Below are 20,726 nucleotides of genomic sequence, written 5' to 3' on the forward strand. Positions count from 1 at the left end.
AGTTAGAAAAGTCTGTACCAAAGGATTTTGACTAATAGTGATCAAAGAAGCAAACCAAACTAAAGGTCTGAGATGCCACAAATCCCAAAAGATCACAGAATATAAGATGAGATTGCTTACTCCTCTTACGGCCTTCTTTTTTTAAAAAAAAAATAATATTTTTTTAAAAAATATTTATTTTTTAGTTGTAGTTGGACACAATACCTTTATTTCACTTATTTATTTTTATGTGGTGCTGAGGCTTGAACCCAGGGTCTCACACGGACGAGGGGAGCGCTCTATAGCTGAGCCACAACCCCAGCATTTAATGCAGAACAATGTGTAAGCTGTTACTTTGTTTGCTTTTTTTGTTTTAAAATTTGTGTTTTTTTTTGTTTGAATTTGTTATACATGACAGCAAAATGCTCTTCAAGTCATACTACACAAATGAAGCACAATTTTTTATTTTTCTGGTTGTACACAAAGTAGAGTCACACCATTTGTGTCTTCATACATGTACCTAGAGTTATAATGTCCATCTCATTCTACTCTCTTTCCTACCCCCATCCCCTCTCCCTTACCCTCCCTCCCCTTTGCCCTATCCAAAATCACTCCCTTCCTCCCATCCCACCCCATTATGGATCCATTATGGATTGTTATTCACTTATCAGAGAAAACATTTGGCCTTTGGTTTTGGGGGATTGGCTTACTTCACTTAGCATGATATTCTCCAACTTCACCCATTTACCTGAAAATGCCATGATTTTATTCTCTTTTAATTCTGAGAAATATTCCATTGTGTATATATATCACAGTTTCTTTATCCATTCATCAACTGAAGGATATCTAAGTTGTTTCCATAATTTAGCTATTGTGAATTGTGCTTCTATAAACATTAATGTGGCAGTGTCATATGCTGTTTTTAAGTCCTTTGGGTATAAATTGAGGAGTGGGACAGCTGGGTCAAATGGTGGTTCTATTCCAAGTTTTCATCTTAATTTATAGGTCTTCAGGAGGAGTAAAACTCAAATGATAGTGGGATAATAGATAAGAAGAAATTGAGAAGTTGTAACAACCAAAGAAAGAATTCTTTTGGGAACACTTTTGACATAGGAATTATATTTACCACTCGTTTTTCACTATTGGTATTGACTTGAAACACTTTTACTGTTGTAGTGACTTACTTATTTTTTATTTTTATCTGTATTAGTTTAATTTCTTAAACAAAAATAATGTATGTTTGATTTAAATTAAGTGTATGAATGGATGAATGAATGACTAGTAAAAAGGATAAAAAACAAGAAATATAAAAAAATGATAATAAGGGACATGCACTGTCCTTTTGAACTACTTTTGGATTTTAATCCTCCTCAGACAGCCTTCCACCAATAGTTATTTGTAGCAAATTGCCCAAATTATTCAGTAACAGCACACACTCAGTCTATTGAGTTGTTTTCTTGAAAAACTCATTTGCTACCAAGTAGCATCTGCCAATCTATACTGGTATTAGAGTGAAAACCACCAACTTATGGCTACTGTATTGATTCACCTCAGCTCTAAATTCCAATTCCAACATTGCCTTTATTGAAATGCAGGAGATCTCACCTCTGTAGCAGGGGATGAATTACTCTTTCTGCCACTAGACAACTTCAGTCAGAAAAATGCAGATAGGGCTACCGTTAGCCAACATCCTGTTATCACATAATTCCTTTTAAATTACAGCTAATTACAGCACAACTAGCAAAGGTCAGTGGTTATTTATGTAGGTAGGCTTTATCACCACACACTTACCCCTTTCCTTTCCTTTCTCATAAACCAGCACAAAATATCTGCCATGCACTACCTTAAGAATTTGTCTATTTATTTGTCATTTTTAGTACACAATCTTAACAGCTATAATCTCATTTACATATCTACAGTTCATGAGTGTTGCTAAAATATGAAATAATGTCTAGCATTTGTAATTGGATATTCCATTATGCATTCTTTGGCCCTTTGTTTGTTTAGATCAGATGCACAACTTATGTCCATGCATTGATGTGAAAGTTAATGGTTCTGCATGGAAACACTAAGCAAACAAAGCAATGGGAAATCTTGAACTGGTTGTTGATTATTACTACTAATAATTGTTATAATTCAGGGCAAGTCACTTATCCACCTTAGCCATAGTTTCCTTATAAAATCCAAGGAAAATACATTAGCTTTATATCCTATCTAGCATCTTGCATTCTTTATTGTTAAATCAAAATAAGTGAAAACATTCATATTTTCAGTGACAAACTTGTTATGATATATGGAATTAATTATAGAACAATACCTGATTAATTTAAATGAAGATAAGTGACAATAACAATAATATTGTGAAAAAATGGTCAATGAGTTCAGTAAAGACTCTAAGTGGGTTGATATCATTGGGATAATACTTCTTTCACACTAACTACATTGACATTTCCTCTGGGGGGAGGGAATCCATATTACTATGGATGAACTCTTTATCTACTTCCTGTGTCCCTTTTCTTTAACATTATTCTTATCTACTTTCAAATTTCCTATATCTTCTGGATGTTTCCTCTTCCCATAATTTCTTTTAAACCACTTCTCTAATGTGCTTCATAGAAAAAGTTGAAAGACTAACTTTTAACTTCTTAAACATATCTGGTAGTTATGTGTCTTATTCTGGATTTATTTTGCCTACTAAACTTAGATAAATGGCTAACTTAATCCAAAATAAAAAAAAATCAATACCTAAAGGAATTTAAACAAAAATGAAATTTTAATGTCAACCCAATTGAGCATGTGTAGTTACATTTTTGACAAAGAGACAGTATAAATTATAGGGGACTTGGAATCTAAAGACCATATGTTACTGTCTGAATCATCTTAAGTCAATCAAGAGTCTCAGTTTTCCATCTACAAAATAAAATGAAGCATTAAGATTCAGTCTTAACATCTTTTTATGAGGATAAATTGGGATGGTTATGTAAAAAGAATTCATAAAATTTAAACTGCACTGTCAATGGAGCACTATAATTATGTTTACACTTATAGTATCCTCAAATTATACGTTGCATTTAGGAATGTAGTGTCTTTACTCAATGGGTCAAGGTTATTCCTAAAAATAAAATTATACCTGCATTACATAATCCTGATATAAAACAACAAATTCCAGTGTGGAACTGTTGTATTTTTAGTTCACATCCTTTCTCCTGTTATCTATTAGATTAGGTAAATAATGTATTACTTTAAAAATCTCTCACCAGAGCTTGTAGGGTAAAATTATTCAAACAATAATTTAAGCAAAAAAAAATTGGGCTCATGTTATTTTATCATGGTAATTAGATCTAGAAAAAAAGAGGAATAACAATAATCTAGATTTACTTAATAAGTGTTATTGTATGTATTTATTCATTTATTCAATACAAGAAATACTTTTACCTTATAAATCAATAGCAATTGGTTATAAAGCCTATGAATTATTCACACAAAAGACATCATGTGCATTTAAGGATGTTTTTGAGATTATTCTTTGAATATTATTCTCTGAATATTATTCTCCAGTAAATATTTTAAAATCTCACATGTGCTAGGTGTTAGATATCTTTGTGCCTGGATAGGAGACTTGTTTTTTAAGTTGATGCAATAGAGCCACGACAATTGTAAACATAAAAAAATTAGTTCCTACTTATTTCTCTTAGGCTTAAACCCTCATTCATCCTTTATATTTATAAATCCTACTTTTCTTGGAATTTCAGCTGAGCAGAGTAATACTTTTTCAGCTGTCTTCTGGATTGAGTCCTTTCCTGATAGCACTCCCCTTATTGCTATTATAAGCATCATCTGATATTCTCATTTGAGTCACCTTTTAACTAAGGAGAATTACTCACACGAGCTGCTTACACAGCCCTCCCCCCCCACATATAGACCTGTTAGTTTTACAAACACTTGTTATTTTCCAGGACTTAGATCTACCCAGAGTTCCTTCACTCTAGTTAAAGAACAGAGCAGGGAAGCATATGCCTGGTTACTTATGAGGAAACTGGTCCATGTTCTCACTTTGCTCTAGAGGAGAGGGAGATGAGGAGATCTTTCTCTCCTGGTAACCAGACCCTTGCCAGACATATTAGCATTTGCTTTGCTTATTCTGTGCATATTCTCTAACCCTTTTTAGGTCCTAATACCCAGCAGGACAATATAGTATCCCCTGTAGGATTTAGGAATGAGGTTGAGCCAAAGGAGTAATTTAACTCCAGACAAATATGTTTTCCATTTTATACTTCTTGGTAATTTGTGCAATCTGAAAGTAACAGTTCTTATGTTTCACACCTTTGAATTTCGCTTTTTGGTTAATACATGAATTTATTACAGAGCTTCCTACTTGCAAAGCAGTAACTGCTTTTGTATACAATCTCTCTATGGTAGAGTGTTTCCTAGACCTTAACAAAACTCTTCTTTTATCACTGAAAACACATTTCACAGCTAAGGTCGCAGACACATGTGCAACAGTGCCAAAACCTTCCACAAAGACATGACCTGATATTCATAACTGCTTTAGAAATTATATCCCTCAATGCTGACAGGAAAAGGGCAGTCTGTTACTTTTCATAATCGTAGTCAGAGTCGCCATTGAAAGTTCAGTGGTAGTGATTTAGAAAGAAGAACATTTTGATTGCATCTGTTTACATCACACCAACACATTATGTGGTGCAAATCAAAGGGGACATTTGCTTTTCAAGTAGTTTATGATACTCTAGCTTGCCTCCTTTCTCTATTTGTAAAAATTGTTTTTGTTATTTTTAAAATCTTTTTTAGAGCTCTGAGTGAAATGCTGCTAATTAAACTCATTGGAACTCTAATGCTCCTTGGTTAGTCTAAATAAAGAAATCTTCAGACTTTATGCACCGTGCTATATAATCGTTCATGTGTCATTGTTGAGCAAGATTTATGTTTACAAATGCTTCTAATGTCTATTAGTACACTGAATTGGTTAAGTAAAAGACTTATTATTTTGCTGTTATAATGGCTATAGTATTTAAAAACAAGGATATGAGTTTATGTATAATGGCTTTTCTTTTTGACATGTACTTGCTTTATACTTTTATCTTTTTATCTAATTTAGGGAAGCATCATAGTTTAGGGCAGTGGTTCTCAACTGGGGGCAATTTATCCACTCCCACTAGGGGATATTTGGCAATGTCTAGAGACTTTTTGGGTTGTAACAACTGGGTGCAGGTGCAGCTGACACTGGTAGGTACTAGCCAAGGAGGCTGTTTAACACCCTTCAATGAATAGGTCAGACTCCTACAACAAAGAATTGCATGATTCCAACTGTCAATAGTGCCGTATGTCAATAATTTGGAACCCTTAGCTGAGAGCTAAATTGTGGTATTCAAACATTTAAGCTCCTATTTACATTCTGTTATCCACTAACCCTGGAATCCTAGGTAAGTACTTAAGGGCCAAAGTTTCTGTTTTCTTGTCTTTAAAACAAATCAAAGACATCTAATAAATATAAAAAATGATGACATATAAAATGGCACATATCTTGTCACATCACAAATATTCACTAAATCTTAGATGTTATACAAAATGACATCAGTTTTCTAGAATTCTAAACTTATACAGTGTAACCTCTGAGTTCAGAATGAGAGTCCTTTCCCACCCTGTTTCCTTTCAACTTTAGATATCAGATAAACATTTTGAAAACACCTATCCCTGGCTTGTTGAATATTTGTTGTTGACAGTAAATTTGTTTTGTCTGAATGCAAGACATGCTTGGAATTTTATGAAGCTTTATCAATAATAGAAAACCTACTATTTTCTTTTCCTTGACATCATTTTAAATTACTTTATTCTGACAAGCTCAAGTTTAAGCCAATTATGGCCTTCATTAAAACTAGATTAGAAACTAGTGGGATGGAGTTTTACAAGAAAAGATCTTTATGTCTCCAATAGCAGATCCTCTAGATAATACCACATTTCATCCGGAACACTGTGGAAACTGTAAGTTTCCTCTAAGTGATGTGCGTCAATGAGAAGGGGATACTTCCAATGAATTCTTACTTAAAACATGTCATAGTGCTAATTTCATTTTCTTAAAATAATTTACAAAGATCATTAGAAAAGGATTGGTAAAGAGATCCTTAAGTATCTCCAGGCCTAACTTAGCTTTCATGAACAAAAACAAAATAATAGTGAAGATCAGGATTAGATTGAAAACACAATGAGGGAAATGAATCTAAAATTATTATCTAATGGTGTAGAAACATTATTCTAGTATGTGCAAATTTGCTGATATTTGGGGAAAATTTTTTTTTGTTAAAAAAATACAATATAATCTGAATTGTATTGGGATTAGATAACAAAACAATTCGAAGAAACTAATATACAAACAATACAGAAAATGAAAATACATTAAATACTTAGAGATTTCCAATTGCGTTTAATGAATATTATTGTATATGCCTTTATTCAAAGCAATTTTCATGTATACAATCATCTTTAGCAACATGTTTTTTGACATCATAATATTGCAGGTTCCTATTATTTTTGGTTCATATATTGATGTATCTGTGTTAAATTAACATAGGCACTTTAGAGTTTATCATTTGTTTACTGATAAGGTATTCACAATTTGAGCTACTGTGTATGAACTAATGAAATGACTGCCTCAATCTTGACACTCCAAGACCGTTATCAGGAGGGTCAGTCATCTGTTGAATCTTTAACTAATAGGTTGCTGCTATTACTAAAATACCAAATTTTATTTTATTTTTATTTTTACAAATTGGAACTTATTCTGACCACTGGCATTTACATTTCAAAATCCAAAATGTTTGCATGAATGGTGATAATGAAATGCAAGATGACGCTGATTTTAAAACACATTATTGAGTTGAAGATATTTTAATGGGAGTATTTTCATACCCCTGGCTTTGGCCAAGGAAATGTGTCTCCATCTGTCACATTTGTACAATGGAGAAGAAAGAAATTAAGAACTGTCGCTCTACAGTATCTGTCCTTTGATTCATTTTCTACAGTATCGACAAAATGTCCTTAAAGTGATTCTTTTTTCAGTTGTGTTGATCTCTAATGTTATAGATCTCTGTCATATTGCTTTGAAAGTTATGAAAGGCTTGTTGTTTCTTCAGGGTGCATGTTGTAGTTACATGATATTTCTTATGGGGGAAGGTACAAGTAAAGGGGAGTGAGGCTACAAAACACCTCTGAAAGGCTGACCTCTCTCTTGGGAAAGACACTCTCAACTACTTTTCAGAAAACAAACAAACAAACAAAAAACAATATACACATGCTCAGTGCATGGTAATTTAAGACTCAGGTAACATGTTAACCTCTATGGAACAAATTTACCAACCTACCAATGAAAAGGAATTTTCAATGGAAAGAACATTCCATACTAGATAGATTGTTTCAGTTAGGAATCATGCTAATAAATTCTTTTCTCAAGAAGTTTGTAAGTGTGCATATTGGTGGTATACTTATAGAGTTACCACTCAAAAATATTTTCAAGCCAGGTGTTGTGGTGCATACCTATCATCTTAGCTACTCTGGAGGATCACAAGGACTAGCCCAACCAGGGTGAGATAGCAAGACTCCTTTCAAAAATTAAACATAATAATAATATTTTCAAAAAATTTAAAATTATTTTTCTTCTAATTAGTTAAACATGACAGTAGAATGCATTTTGACACATTATATATAAATGGAGTATAATTTCTCATTCTTCTAGTTGTACATGATGTAGGGTTATGCTGTTAGTGCAATCATAAATGCACAAAATAGGATAATAGTGTCCAATTCGTTCTACTATCATTCATACCCCTATAATCCCTCCCCTTCCTTCACTTCCCTCTGTCTAATCCAAAGGATCTCTAGTCTTCTCTCCAGCCCCCTATCCCCATATTATGAATTAGCATCCACATATCAGATAAAATGTTCTGCTTTTGGTTCTTTGGGATTGGCTTATTTCACTTAGCATGATATTCTCCAATTCCATCCATTTACTGGCAAATTCCATGATTTAATTCCTTTTTAAGGATGAGTTTTACCAAGTTTTAGTATTATGACAAAAGTAATTTTGTGTATAGAAAATCAAGAAAGAAAAAATCAGAGTATTAGTGACACAAATATTTGCAATTGGAATGCCTTCATGCCACACTGTCTCCAAATAGTTTTTGTAATATAAAGAGGAACTATACCTACATGAGGATGAAACTTAATCATTGAGATAAATTCAAAAAACTATCAAATGCCAAGCAACAAAAGACAAAAGAAATTACAATGAGAACCTGGTATGACTAATTAATGGATCATAAAAACTGAAATTAAAGTGCATGGCTTGTTTGCTTGTTTCAGACTAGTGCCCCATATTGTGCTTGCTTGCTTGTGTTTTCTTTCTTAGTGATATGCAAAATAATAATGCATGTTAAAATCAGTGGCATCTTGAATTTTATGAAATATTGGCAATAGGCTCCTGTGTGTGTGTGTGTATGTGTTTGTGGTGGGGGGAATCACAGGAAGTCAAGTACATATATTCAAGGTGCAGACTTGACTGATTCATCACTAGATTTTTTTATTCTTTTGTCCTCTGCCAGAAACTCTAGGAATAGCTGTTTCATTGCTAAATTGTCCAAAGACTAACATAGACATTTGAGTTTGGGGAAACAATTCTGATTTTGAGGAAAATGTGGCTAGGTATATGCTCTGAAAATTCATTTCAAGGAAGTGATTCCAAGATCTTCAAAGGAATTAACACGAATGAGTTATTTATTTTCTTCTAGGCCAAAGCAAACAAATGTGAGTGTGTATGTGTGTGTGTTCACATTTTTTTCAATCAAGGGAACTTTCCCTGTATTTTTCTAAACATGTTTCAAATTTGTCAAATTAAGCATATATTCTAAAATTATAATTTTAGAAGTAAAATAAATGAATGATTGTTAATGTTTCTTGGATCTAGTTCCATTTTCTATTTTGGTGTCTCATTGAATGGCTTTGATGCCAAAGATATGTGTATATGTATGTGTATGCAAGGTCACGTAGTTCTATAGTGGCATAGCCAAGATTGGAGTCTTTTGGCTAAAGAGTCATTGCTTTTTCCATTATGCCAAATTGTCCCATAATATATTAAACATGAACAAGATACTTAATGTAGCATTAAGTATCTTGATGTGATGTGAATTCGTCCTCCCTCTACTCGAACTCCACACTTTCAGAACTCAGGCTTTCATTTTCACATTTGCTGAAAATGTTGGCAATTGATAGCTCTCAAGAATATTCCTCTCTAGAAATTTCTCTGGGGGAAAAAAAGAAAAGCTATTCGCCATAGGGAATTCTCCTTACCAGAGTCCATAGTAGTTCAGTAGCAGGTTGACTTACACATATAAAATTCCCACCTACTTGAGATGCCACTGTCGCTCAGTGGCAGAGTGCTTTCCTAGCATGGGTGAAGAACTAAGTTTGATCCTTAGCATCATATAAAAATAAACAAATAAAATCAAGGCATTCTGTCCATTTGCAACTACAAAAAAAAAATCCCAACTACTTGCCTGAATTGGGGAGAACTATGAAGAACCATCCCAATTGAGATAAATTAATTTAATCTCACCCTCTGCCTGACTCTGCTTTCTTCATTCCTCCATAGGGGTTGGCTTAGAGAAAATTCCCAGTAAACTTCTTAGTAAAATCTGTTATAGACTTGTGTTCCTCGAAGCCAAACTACAATAATAAACATAAAATTATTAGAATATTCTGGAGAAAATTACTTTCATTTTAAATTTACATAGGAGTGCTTTAAATTCTGAAGGATGAAATAAACACCTATCAAAGTAATTTCATAGTCTATTGGTCACTTTATATTGTTTTTGTTATTATTATTACTGTGGCTGCTACCAAGATAAGTATGCTCAAGATATAATGTTAGGTATTTTGCACATAATAATTCCTTACCTATTAAAAAAATTAGTATAAAGACACAGGTATAAATATAAATCTTTCTTTCACAGAAGAGGAAATTGGAAACAGAAAAATTGACTGACTTGCTATAGTCACTCAGTTAGAAAATGTGTGATTCTAGTTTATTCTCACATTGAATTTTAAGCTGCCTGAAGGCAATATCCAGATCTCTTTTGAACAGAATGATTTCCAAGTATTTATGCAGCACCTTCCCTTCAGTAGTAGTCAATAAATATTTACCATACGAATAGGTGAATTAATAAATTTAATTTTAATCCCTAGGCTATACAATCTTCCATCTCAATATGAATCCTGCACTTAATGGTGAACAAAACAGAGAACTTTATGAAAAAAAATCTATGTGAAATAGATAGGAATAAGTGATTTAAATATGTATTTTTCTTTAAAAATTGCAAGTGATATTTTTCATTTTCTGTGGTAGATTCTCGTGTATTTTGTAGGCACCTGATATAATATTTGAGAGCCCACTCCCTGTGGGCTTGAGTTATTTGATCTTTTTTTAACATGAATTTATTAAAACTGTATGTTCAATCTAATACATCCCAGAAGGGCTAAAACAATTGTATAAAGAGAACAATGAACTGTGGTGCATGCCTGTAATCCCAACAACTCAGCAGTTTAAGGAGAGTCACAAGTTCAAGGCCAGCCTCAGCAATTTAACAAGACCCTGTCTTAAAATAAATAATGAAAAGGGGTTACAAGTGCAGATCAGTGATAGATTGTTCTGTGTTCAGTCTCCAGTAACAGAGGAAGAAAGAATGGAAGGAAGAAGGAAGGAAGGGAAAGGAAATTAATTTGTCCCAAAATGTAATATTAGAGAAATGGATATGAAGTATCTATCTACCTTCTCAACTTTTCTAAGTGGCATGGTAAAAAAAAGATCACCACAAAAAAATAAATAAATAGTAGAGATGATGGATATGTTAATCAGTTTTATTTAAACATTTACCTTTGTATACATATATCAAAACATCACATTGTACCCCATAAATGTATATAATAATGGTCTGAAAGTTAAAAATAATACTATTAGAAAAAGACATTTCACTGCTGGTGTTCTCATCATAGATTTACTAATGTCTCCTTTGTCCCCAAATATTTTTCTCATGATACTCTCAAGTAGTACCCATGATATGGTCTAGCATTTGGCTGCAGAAACTAAACACAGGTTGATTGAGTATCCATTAGAAACAAATTCAACAATTAAGAAAATATCTGTGGTTCTGTCACAGAGATGGAGAGAAATTAAAAGCTCACATTTCTAAGTAGGTCCTAAACCTAGAGTGCTGAAAATTAGTCATGAAGACAAAGAAAGCTAATAACATAAAGAACCAATCAAATACAAATTAGTAGATGATTAAAAGGAAGTCTAGAAGAGCAAAGGAAGGAGAATAGGAGAGGGGAGGGAAGACAGAAGGGGAAAGGGGGGATCATGAACTGAAATTGATTCCCATGCATGTATGAGTTTGTTGGGATAAACCCAAATACTATGTATAACTATAAAGCTCTAATTAAAATAAGAGTAAGTTACAAGTTTCCTTAACAATGAAAATTGAATGGAAATATTTTATTGCTCTTACCCCCAAGAAAATTTTCATAAGGAGTAAGAGAAGCTACTTCAAAAGACTCTCATGAAGATCCACTATATAAAAACATTATCAGAATGCTAGACAAAATACACATTAAGTACATATTATGTATTATTATCACTAACAGATAAACTTTATTCAGCAAATGTTTGTTAAATGCTTGATATGTGCCAAGCATTGGGTCAGGAGATTAGATATTAAGGAAATTTGTTGACCCAAGATTGCATTTTCTCAGTAGAGTAGCAAGCACTTGACTTTAAAGGGTCTGAAGAAAACAGAAAAAACAAAGATAATTTTAAGGCGTCAGCCTGACAAGTACCTTTTAGTAAGAGAAAAATACTCAGGGAAGAATAAGTTTCACAGTTAAAAATTAATTTTTTTGGTTTGATGTCAAATTAGTGATATTAATTATACAACACTGATGGTGGCTGGATAAGCAAACGGGGGTCTAAGAAGAGATTAGATTTGCAGATTTTCAAGGGAAAATGAAAATATGGATATTTTAAAGTGTATGCCATTTGGATGTCAAGTTAGCAGAAATTTCCTCTGGTTCCTTCAGTTGTACCATCTACTGCCGCCTTGGTAGCTCCTCTCTTTCTCCTACCTCTTTCTCTCAATTTTCTTCTCATTCTTTATAGCATATTATGTTTTTCACTTTTACTTCCACCTGTACAATGAGCCACCTAGTTTTATTTCCTACCTCAATGTATTTTTCTAAACCAAGATACTGTAATCTTCAGAGGAATTTGAGTACCAGCTTTGACTCTGCCTCCTACACAGCATGATTCAATAAGCCATGTCTAACATGCATTTCTAGTAACACTCTGGGTATATACTTCAATAATGTACCTCAAAATGTAAAACACTAAGCCAACACAAAGTAACTGCTTCATGCATTAATATTCATTACTTAGTAAAATAACCTATATTTTCAGATTAAATTCAAATTTAGGAAATTAGATACATTAATTTCAAAATGCCTTTTATAGTAAATTAACCATTTAACCACTATATGTAGTAGTATTTGCACAGAAAAAATTACTGTAATGGAAATTTCTACTGATGTTTTTCTCAACCTCGGAGAAGTTGAGGTTTTGAGCACCAAGGTATAAATACTACGCTGCATTCTATGTATACTATAAATGTGTTCTTAAAAACATCTTTCCCTCTCTGTATTTTGTTCTAGGCTACATATCGAAATTGAATTGTGAGCCAAAGTCTCAGCATAAGGGACAGAAAAGCAATCCATACTCTCACCCAGGACCATTTTAGATACACAGCAGCCGACCAGACAAGCCCTTACAAAAACAAAGCCTGTCAACTATCAAGTTTATGTTTCAGTAATTTCTTGAAAGACAAGGAACTAGCAGAAGTTATCAAACACTTCAGAGGAACTTATGAAACTCTCACTTCAGAAGTTACACAAAATTTACGAACCACTGTTGGGCAGAGATTCCTGAAGCCAACAGCTAAGACAGAGGGACTCTCCACGTTATTAGAGAAACCAAAGGACTAGGCTGCTGTGGGCCACCAGCATTCAACCTTTACAAACAGGTTTGGGCAGCCACCAAGAGGGCCAATCTCTTTACACATGTACAGCAGGAAGAATGTTTTTCTGCACCACAATTTACACACCACTGAGCTTCAGACTCTGGGCCAGCAGGATGGGTAATTAAGTCATCCCATTTGTGTCTCTGGGTAGCATAAAGATGGTTCACGTTTTTCGTGCATAGTTCATATTTAATTGTCATGTACTTTTTATTACATTTATTTTTAGTCATAAACAAAGACCCGTGGGATTTTAAAAATTATTTTTATTTTGAAGAATGAGGGTTTAAGCATGTTAATTGATTTAGATTGAATGGCCTTGAAGAATCTACTATGTATATGTATAATAAGTGGGACCATCTTGCTGGTTTATATAGTCCATAATTTATTGATCTTTTATCTCTATCACTTACTGATGTGTATTGAGGCATTGAGGTTTCAGAACGTAATATCAAATAGCACTCTGTTCACTATGTTGATGGTGTTACTGTAAAAATAGATATGAAGTATAAATAGGTAAAGGAATTGTAAAGAGTATTAAACTACATAGTTAATAGAAGGAGGAAAAGAGAAAGATTTTAAAGTCTTATATTTGGTGGTGTATTTATTTGAGGGATAAAGCTTGTTTGTAACCTAGAGATGTGTTTGTCTCTATTACATACATTCAAGTTTGAAATACTATTGGCAGGGTGGAGAACTGTTTGTTTTATTCCTTAAATTTTTAATTTAGACTGGTTAACAAAGGATTCCAGACAGAGTAATTGTGAGCTAAATAGGGAATAAAGGCTCTGATTGTCACAAAATTTTGCTTTTAGTTTTAGCTATTGATATAGAAGTACCACATTATAACACGGTGAGGTGGTAAAGTCAGCTGAATTTTTTAAAAAATGGTTCATAAGGCATGACATCCCATGTTCTTTGAATCACTGTCCTAAACATATCATCACATTTTTAAAAAATTTCAGGGATAAAGTATTCTAAGAAAAATATTCATTTGCTTCCCTTTTCTTGTATTTTTAAATGTGCATTTATTTTTATGTACATTATTTTGCTTTATATATATCAACACATAAGACTATGAATTGCGAAACAGAAGGTGAATTTTTTATTTCTGGATACAATACTCTGACTGCAGTCATCTAGATTTAGTAAAAAAAGAAAATATACGTGAATTTTGGTAATTTGATCTTAAAAATAAACTTCTAACAGAAATATTTAAAACTCATTTGATGGTAAATATTTCTTTCTGACAAGTAAGTTTTAATATGTTGTATACTTAAGTGCACAAGGGATAGATCAATAAATCTAAATAAAATAATTTCATGATTAATAGTAACAGAGCAGTATCAATGGTAGACATAAATGCATAAATAAGTAATTTTAAAAGGACAATTGGGAATCAGGGCTGCAGTTCTTTTATATAAAGATCAGAACTGGTAACTATATCCACATTAGGTAGAGTCCATGCAAATTGAAACTGTCATACCCGCTTCATGATCTGTTTCCCTTACATTCTCTAACAGACAAAATCCATCAGCATGCACAAATGAGATGAATAAAGGGAAATTGAGATAACAGTTTTAGCATGGCATCTGACTAACCTGGTTAAATCAAAACTATATGTGAAATGCATCTCCTAATATAAAAATGTATTTGAGCTCTAAGCTTTGGGGGGGGGGGAAACCATTAGATCCCCACTTCCCAGTTTTAACTATTGAACTTTGATAAATTTTCAAACTTTTATTAGAATTGTCAGTAAGGAGTACAGAGAATATCTTGTACTTGTAATTTTGATTTTCCAAAGAAGACATGTGCATCAAGACAAACATTTGTCAAATGTCTTCTTTCTTTGTATGTTTGCAATTCTGCCAAAAGAGAACAATACACATTGCAATTTGCTTGACTTAATGAGACTGCTGTCTAAAATTCCCACCATATTTTAGAAACTATAATACTAATGCAGATATACATTTGGGGCAGGACAATATTTAAGAAATTATAGAAAAAATATAATTATTAGTTGTGGAATTCAGCTTGATTTGTATTGAAAGTTCCTGTGTGTTGCTAGAATATTTTTTATCTGTAAATAAATAAGCATGATAAAATAATCAAGGCTTTTTTTCCCAGGATATGGAAAAACTATGTATCACAAATAATGTTTTTGATTTGGACTTTTGGAGTTTATAGTTTTGTTTTCCTGGAATATAGACTTTTGAATTATACTTTGTAAAAAATAATCTATTTAAGAAAATCTGTCATTTAATAGACATTTTAAGAGATGTTTTAAACACTAGTATTTTCTTGAAAAATCTTTTTTAAAGCTGAAACATTCAAAAGAAAACCTGGACTAAATCGTTCAATTTTAAAAGGAGGGGTATTTTTTGGAAATATCATCTTAAAGCAGTTTTGTATCGGTATTTTCAGCATTGTTATAATATTATTTGTAATACTCAGTGTATCTCAGGCCTGGAGAAGGTGTAAGCCCACTGTGTTAATGTAGATCACTAACTGTAAGACAGGGGTCTTTTATAAGTTCCTCTTGTGTAGATATTCTGTCCTAATAATGCCATGTGGGCATTCTTTCAGCAAACTGAAATTTTTGTACTAAAATCTCTAGTTTTCTAAGACAGTTCCATGTATAAAAATGATTTATACATCTCTCCAAGGCAGTACATATCAAAAGACATGACACCAGGGGAAAAAGTGCTTGTTTTTCTGATGAAGCAGTGGTCTTGCCTTTTCCTTCTTCTTTCTTTTGTGCATGTATATGTGTAGCTAACCCTAAGTAACCCTGTAAAATTTCTGCTGCAACTGTTTCTTCGAAACCCAGAATGTGTTTTAAAGGACAATTATGAAGAGACCTCCCTTGAAGGAAAGCTGTTTCTACCTGAAATAAACTATACACACTTTTGTAATGACTGGCATATGTCAATGTATTTCTTTGAACTCGGTGATTTTTTTTTCAGATGATTTTATACACTAACAGCGTCACCATAAAGCTATGAATTATCTCTGAAATTATTTTGGCTTTTTTGGAACACCCTCATCTTTGTTCAAATGACACCATGAAATTGATGCTGTATTGTGAAAGGCAGAAATTTGGCAGGATCAGTATGCTCAGGGTAAGAGCCTTAGAGATACAGGTTATTCAAGGCATTTCATATATATATACAGTACATATAGTATAATATATAACATATATAATAGTTATCTGACAGATAACTTTAAACAATTATAAGCATTTATATATTTACATGATTTAAATTGTTTCTAAGGTTTTCATACTTAATTGGGGGTTATGATCTGGGTTTTATTTGTTTTCCAATATTTAATCCAAACCCATTGTATTATTTTCTCAGCATTGAGCTCCTATTGAATTCAAATTTCCCTTTTTGTTTTGTTCACCTTGTATGCTCTATAGAGATAATACTCACATTCCCTCTCCCAGAAACTTTTCTTTCTTATTAGGTATTTAAGGACTATGTCCCTAAAATATACGATCACATACTATTAGCCTTCTAGGTACTTTCTTGGTCATTTAGTTACTGAAACACCAGGAACAGTTATTGGATGGCAAGTGCTGTTTCTCTATGTCCCTGTCATGATTACCTTCCTCATTATCAAGGGATAGTAAACCATATCTGTGGTCATTTTTAATAATGGGCATAATCTTATAATCTCACAACATTTTTTAATAGTCTCAACCCCCATTTTTGTAATCTTGAACCACATTTAGAAATTTGTAATCTGAAAAGATATAGAAGAAGGAAGTACTTCACAATGTCCTAAGACTCTGCTGAACCAAGTATACATGACAGCTGAACAGAAAAGGGGATGCACACAAATCTGGTGTCTAAGATTATCACCCATGTGACTAAATCACATTTCCAATGTCTAGAAGAGTTTTCCTCACTAATGTATCTGCTTAAAGGTAGCAATGATCCATTTTTAAAAGTATTTTTATTGCATTCTAACATCTGACTGTATTTAGGCATTATTATCAGTTTTTACATATTTTCATATAAACATATATTTTTATATAAGAATATTTCAAGCACACGATAGTTTAGAAATTTGCTACTTCTAGAATCAAAACTTTTTAAAAATTTCTTGTTTTTTCCCCCATGTTCTAACTTTGTCACGTCAACTCTAGGATCTATGTAATTGCACAGCAGGGATGTTAAAATATATAAACTAGTATTTGTTTTTATCAAAAGATGAATTGCATTGTAGTATAATTGCAAGAAGCAAAGTAACCAAAAACCAAACAAAATAAGTTCACTTCTCCATTAAGATACATCACCGTCATCAAATCTTTATTTTTAAAATTTTCTCTTTTGTCAAGTTGTTTCATCAATAGACAGAACTAAAGACATATCCAAGGACAATTTGTTTATGATACATTTAAAATTTTGCTAGAATCTAGTTCTAGTCTGAGGAGTACAGCACAAGTAAGAATAGCTCATCCTATAGTTGCATTATGTATGGAAAACAATGGAGGTAATCCACTTGTTCACTATGATATAGAGAAATTCCCAACAACAATAACAACAACAAAAAAAATTAAGGCACAATAAAAATACTTAACTATACAGGGTCATTTTTTTTCCATTTGAATACATGATTTGGAATATAAGTGCAGTGATTTGGATATTTCCCAAAGGTTGTTCATATGATTGGAGATTTGATCTCCAGTTTCATATGAGATGGCAAGTATGGTGCTATGGAAACTTTGAGAGATGGGCCCTAATGGGAAATCTGAAAGTCATTAAGGGTATGCCCTTAAAAGGCAGTTCTCGTGCACTTTTTATAAATGAAGCAAGCCTGGCCCATCAGCTCTCTGCTTCCTGGCTCAAGATGTGACCACTTGCCAAAGCATACTCCTGCCATTACCATCTACCATCTACCATCTGCCATGGGGCTTTCACCTGATTTAAGGTGACTTAGGTGCCAACCATTGATCCCAAAACTGTGGCCTAAATAAACCTTTGTTTTTCTTTGTAAGTAACTTATCTCAGGTACTTTACATTACAGTAATGAAATACTGGTTTTTTTCATGGTATTTTCAGTGTAGCCTCATAACTTCTCTAGTTTAATGTAATTGCCTTTTCCTCTTATAATTCAAGAAAAAAAAAGCCTCTTACATCTTCTTTCCAAAACATTGCTTCATTGCTTTAGTAGTCTCAGTTTTCTGTAATGAAATACCTTTTTTGGGGAAGACTCAAATAAAAGATTTATTTCTCACAATTATGGAGGCTGAAAAATCCAAGATCAAGGTGCCAGCAGAATCAGTTCCAGGTGAGGGTCTTGAAGAAGTGCACTTTCTTGTTGTGTCCTCAAATAGTAGAGAAATTTGGTGTCTTCTTCTTCTTAGGGACACTCATCCCATCATAGGGGGCCACCCTCATGACCTCATCTAAACCTAATTACCACTTATAAGCTCCACCTCCAAACACCAACACTTCAAGTTTGGTGTTAGGGCTTTGACATATAAATTTAAGGAGGACACATTTAGTATATAACACTCATTTTCATCTCACAACAAACTGGGAAAGAAGTTAGTTTTTTATTCTTTCATAGACTAGAAGGTAATTTGCCAAGGACACATAGCTTGCATGTCTAACTAAACTGAATTCCATAGCCCTTGACTTTTTTGTCATCTCATACTAACCTCCAAAGTAGACTCTCTCCAGGGTCAAAGTGGTTCAAACAAACATATGCCACCTCAATCTCCTTCACTCTTAAAATTGCAGTGATATTACTAGAGAAGAAATTTGGATAATGTTCAACTTTAGAAAAACTTAATTCAAAAGCAATTTTAGAAAAATCCATTGAAGTTCTGATCAATACATATATAATTGTACGAGGCAGGCTCTTCTTCTATTTCAAGGTTATCTCCTAGAAAAACTCACATCCTAATTTTCTTTTCTTGAAAGCAATTGGGAAAAGTACTAAGGAAATACTTCATGTTATATTTTTCAAAGTGCAAAGCTAATCAATTGTATAGCCTAGTCATTTGATTATCCGAATTGTTCCTTTATTTTCTCATTGCATTAAAGTCAAATGTCTGTATGCCTTGTATACATTTTTTTAAAAAATAAGATCTTTCTAATAATATTTTAGATATTTATGTTTAGGGACAAAAATTGTAGATGATCTTAAATTTTCTCAAATCTTTAGAAGAAGTCAAAATTAAATGTAAATTAAATGTGAATACAAATTTAATTGTCCTAAATTTTAACTAAAATATATTCAATATTTTGGTTAATCATATATACCAAAATAATGTCTGAATAAGCTATGGTCATACCATGAATTCTCTCTTCTAAAACCTTGTTTTCAGAAATCAAAATAATTTGAATATTAGCTAGACTCTGTTTTTTAGGAGAAAAAAATACAAACACTGTGTATGATTCATTCTGAAATATAATGGTCTGAAATGATTAACATTTGTAACAATATTTTCTAGTTTAATCTTCAAAATGCTAAACCTTTAATGAGAAAGATAATAAATAGACAATTACTCTGCATATTACAATTTTAAGTAATATTAAATGCAGTGGTCTAACTTATTTTGTGCCACTTGATTTCCCAATAAATACAGTGATTTTTAACAAATGGTTATTTCACCATTTTCCTAATGTTCTGAGAGAAGATTGATACATGTAAGCATGGTGATTAGAAAAACATGCATATTTCTCACTAGTAATAATTTTTAAAAATATGTGGTATATATTGCTTTCAAAAAACATGAAGTGCATTATCCCAAAGATCATTAGAGAAGTATGCTGCAATATTTAATTTCAATGGACATGTGAATGTCTTCATTCTGGTAAATTTCTTTTCTTTCTTTTTTTTTTTTTGCAGTACTGGGGATTAAAATCAGAAGAACTATACCACTGAGTTACATCCCCAGCCATTTTATTTAATTTTTAATTTTTATTTTGAAACATGGCCTTGATAAATGGAGGAAGCCAGGCTCAACCTTGCCATCCTCCTGCATGGTATATTCCTTTTTTCTCCATTTCATTTTATTTATTTCATTTTTTTTACAATTGCTCACAATTCAAAATATATCTGACAATTTTGTACTTTCTATTTTTAAAAACCCTGTTTGTCTATTCTTTGTTACACAAAAGAATATAATTTTCTACAAAGAATATCAAGAATCACCATATTGATTTTTTATCATTATAGATATTAAATATTAGAGGTTATTTGGAAAACTTGAAGTTTTTTCATTGTTGTTTTAGATATACATGACAATAGAGTGTATTTTGACATATAATACATAGAGTATTACTTAATCTAATTAGGATCCCATTCTTGTGGTTGTATGTGATGTAGAGTTACATTGGTTGTATATTCATATATGAACACAGGAAAGTTATGTCCAATTCATTCTATTGTCTTCCCTATTCCAATTCACCTCCCTTCCCTTCATTCCCCTTTGTCTAATCCAATGAATTTCTATTCTTCCCTCCTTCTCCCCTATTATGTGTTAGCATCTGCATATCAGAGAGACTATTTGACCTTTGGTTTTGGGGATTGGCTTACTTCATTTTACATGCTAGTCTCTAGTTCCATCCATTTACTGGAAAATGCCATAATTTCATTCTT

Source organism: Ictidomys tridecemlineatus, chromosome 9, assembly GCF_052094955.1.
Source record: "Ictidomys tridecemlineatus isolate mIctTri1 chromosome 9, mIctTri1.hap1, whole genome shotgun sequence".
Classification (NCBI taxonomy): domain Eukaryota; kingdom Metazoa; phylum Chordata; class Mammalia; order Rodentia; family Sciuridae; genus Ictidomys; species Ictidomys tridecemlineatus.